We start from the raw sequence: 3,878 nt of genomic DNA, 5'->3' as shown, positions 1-3,878 counted from the left end.
AACCAAATTGCATCTCCTGGGCCCTGCCCGCCAGTAGGTGTTACTATTCATACATGCAAATCAACAAGTTCTGAGCAGAGATTCAAAGAAAGGCAGAGGCAGAAGATGGCAGGAATAAAAGACTTCGGCTCAGGCTGCGAATCAGAGTGGCAAGCATTATCATAAGCATAAATACTCTGAAATTCTCCCTCCATTCCAGTTCACAGGTGCTTTGCTTTGGTTAAAAAATAATAATAATAAAATTTAAAAGTAAACTGCAAATTCCTTTAGGTCAAAAACCTGCCTAAATTTTATTTTATCATTGAACAGCTGGTCTTGAGAGTTTTGGTAAAGCCCCCTAATTCTCTCTTGACCAGTCTAATTATGCAGCATGGGGCTTTTACCTACGAATCTAATGCCAATCTTAAATTTAGCTGAGCAGAACCCACAGCTATACCATCACTCATTCTGTTCCATGGCTCTTTATCTGGAAGAACCCAGGGAGCACGTCTGAGGGTAAATAGGTCTAAGGGCATACGTGATGTGTGGAATAATTACTCAGATGCCCGAGTGACATGCAGCAGAGAAAACCCACAAGTAGATTCCTATAAGCATAAGCGTTTCCATAATGAAGAAGTCTGTGCTTGCTGTGCTTGGATGCTTCCCTGAGCTGTTAAAACTCTGACTTTTCATTATGAGTTTGCACATAAGGCGTATCAGCTAATGGAGAATGTGCGAAGCCCCGCCCCAACATCAAGAGAGCAACTTCTCAACCCTGGGGAAGCCGATCACCGGGAAAGACCTGGGTTTGAGCACTCCGGAGTGAAGGCAATGTTAGCACCAACCCGGATTAACGGGAGGACCATGATTGATCCCAGCCCAGAACTTCAGATAAGGATGTGTCCAACAGCCAGAATATTTGCACAATTCTGATAGAGACAACCCCCCTTCTTCCCTGGGGTGAAAATTGACTCAAAATGATCCAGGTTAGATTCAAGGTCAGAATCTATCCCTTCCATTTGGAGAAAAATATATTTTCCAACAATTTATATCAATGACAGCTATTTCACTAGAAAATCTTTACTAGATTTTTGAGGCATTTTGGGGTGGTAAGTAATAGCCCTTTACATTTACACGCTACTTCCAGGGGCACTGATTCATTTAATCTCATCCTACCATCTAGAAATGCTCCCATCCAGAAATCTATTGCCACGACTCATCCACCACCCATAAAGTACTCTCTATAATAATGACCATCTCTGCTTGGCTTTGAATTGTGCTGATTATTTTTGCCAAAGATGTTTACGTGTCCTAAGTACAATCAGATCTCTCTTTGAGTTTGAGAAAATGAGCCCTAAATAGCTGGAGCACACCCCTCATGTTTCCAAAGTCCAGAATTAGTCTTTGGTCAAAACCAGATTTGGCATTTGTGGAAGGAAAAAAGAAACATTTTAAAGCAAAAAAAGATCCACCACACTGGGGAAACAAAGTAAGGTCTTTCTCTCATCCAACCTTGTGACAATGTAAATACAACTCACTTTTCCGATCACATTTGTGTCCCAACATCAATTCTGGAGAAGACTGGGTTTCATGTTCTATACTAAAAGAATAGATTTGTGCTCGCTGCAGCAGCACATATACTATAATCGGAACGATACAGAGAAGATTAGCATGGCCTCTGCGCAAGGACCACATGCAAATTTGTGAAGTGTTCCATATTTTTTTAATGAAATATTAAAAAAGCATAGATATATGTTTTAGGGAAGAGAAAAAGATGCTTTAAGTTAGGTTCCTAATACTAAAAGAGGGAGTAAATAAAGAAGCCAAAGCTTCATACCCAAACATCTTTATGAATGAAATATTTCAAACTTGTCTCTTCTGCTTTCTTAAAAGTAAATTCACCATCATTCAAAACTGGTATAGGGACTCCTTCTCAAATTTAACATTAGGAAGTTGGTTTCCCTTCTCATCTATTTCCATGAAAAGATCATTCTCTGTCTATCATTCCTCTTATTGACTTGTTCTATGACAGTGACAGGCTTTCTGGATTGACATCAGAGACATTTTCCTCTTCAGAGGAAAACGGTTGCTGTTGGAGAATTTATTTTTAAATATTCTTTTTTGCACAAATTGTTAATGTCAACATGGTTGTTTTCAAATAGGTCCACAAATTCTTTGATACTTAATCCCTTCCCTTTGGATGCGGACTGCCTTTGAGTATAGACTCTCTTCTATCAAATGGACATGGCAGTAATAATTGCATGTGACCTCCGAGGCTCAGCCATGATGTACACTGTGGCTTCCATCTTTGCTCTTTCTTGAATTACTCACTCTGTGGCACCCGCCATGCTGTGAGAGCAGCCAAGCAGCCGTATAGAGAGGTCCCTTTGGCAAGGAACTGAACCCTCTGCTCAGCACCTGCACTGATTTGCTCAGCGTACCAGTGGGCCATGTCAGAAGTGGAATCTCCAGCTGCATTTGACCCTTCAGAGGCCTGCAGTTCTAGCCAACATCTCAACTACAACCTCAGAAGAGATCTTCAGCCAGAACCATTCAGCTAAGCCACTACTGGATTCCTGGTCCGCAATAAATAACCAATACAGGTACCATTATCAATAAACTTATTGGCACTTACCCTGTGCAAGACATATGTATGCATCCCGTGAATAGGTGTACAGCATCCTTTCTGAATAGGTCATGCTTTTTCTTCAATGACATTCCTAGTTCTTCCCAGGGGAAAGTTTTGAAAGAGAAGGCTATGTTCAGATTATCAACTAAACTCATTAGGAGAAACAGGTTTTACCCACCCACTCTTTTTTTCACTCTGAAAAAGGATTTTGCTTGTCACTTAAAAACAAATCATGCTGTTATCATGGGCATCTTCAGAATCCGACGCAGTGCCATATTTATGTTTTGTCCTATTTGTTGCCTTCCAAGTGCAGCTGAAACAGAAACATTTTCAAATAATAGGCGAAGAAAACAAATTCTTGGAGGAAAGCTGTCACCCGATTTTATTGGCAGCACAAAACTGAGTTTTTAGCTAACAGGACACACATAAATATTCCAGTTGCCTGCCTGCTCCGAATGTTATCTCTCCCTGGCTTGTCATTAACAATATAGATTAACAGCCTGGACTCACAAATAGCGAAGGCATGCCAGTGCCAGTGCCAGTGCCAGCAGAACGGCAGTGCCCGTGGATGGCACAGATGATCGGGCAGCTATTTAGAAAATCTCACCTCAGTACTAACTCTCAGGCAGTGAAACAGAGAAGGCGCTTTCATCTGACTTACCCTTTATGGCTGTTTAGCCTTTAAGAGGTCTAAGAAATGTCTGTCTGCCTCCCAACAAATGCTTCTTATCCTCTGCACTCATTCTCTAAAGGATTCCATGGGCCAGCAGCCTTCCTCCCCAGGAGACTGGCAGACTGAGACCCAACTTAATTTTCTCTCTTCAAATTACCCACCAGTAAGGACAAAAGGTACAGGATCTGCAGGCATGGGCTCCAGCACGTGTCTCCACAACCAAGAGGTGGCAGCCCCCTTGATGTTTTCTGAGCCCTAAATACTGCCCTTTCAAACCTTAAAAATAGTAAAGTAAAAAAGAAAGGAAGGGATGGAAGGAAATAGCTAACAAATGGATCAAAAATACTCTCAGCTTTGTGTGCTGCTCTTGTTTAGTTCCAAGCAAATGCAATTCAATGAAAAACACATATCCATGCTCAACATCTTGGCAAGAGGTAGAAGCAGTATCGTTATGCCATTAGACAGCCTGGCTGTCAATCCTACCTTAACCATTTCTCCAGTTTGTGACCCTCAGCAAGTTACTTATTCTCTTTAAGCTCCAGGTTCCCAGCTATAGAATAGGAATGACAGGCCAGTCTCCATCTCCCAAAGTTGTAA

The 3,878-nt window shown here is 41.5% G+C and overlaps 1 non-coding gene across 1 annotated transcript; it reads left to right on the top strand.

Annotated features, from left to right (window-relative positions):
* Positions 1 to 1,595: 1,595 nt before the first annotated feature.
* LOC143656592 (U6 spliceosomal RNA) lies at positions 1,596 to 1,702 on the top strand. Its single transcript, XR_013162509.1, has one exon. It is a non-coding gene; the product is annotated as a U6 spliceosomal RNA (small nuclear RNA).
* The last annotated feature ends 2,176 nt before the right edge of the window (positions 1,703 to 3,878 follow it).

This window comes from Tamandua tetradactyla, chromosome 14 (genome assembly GCF_023851605.1).
Source record: "Tamandua tetradactyla isolate mTamTet1 chromosome 14, mTamTet1.pri, whole genome shotgun sequence".
Classification (NCBI taxonomy): domain Eukaryota; kingdom Metazoa; phylum Chordata; class Mammalia; order Pilosa; family Myrmecophagidae; genus Tamandua; species Tamandua tetradactyla.
Note: the sequence above shows the minus strand (reverse complement) of the source record. Positions and strands in the feature narration are given on the sequence as shown.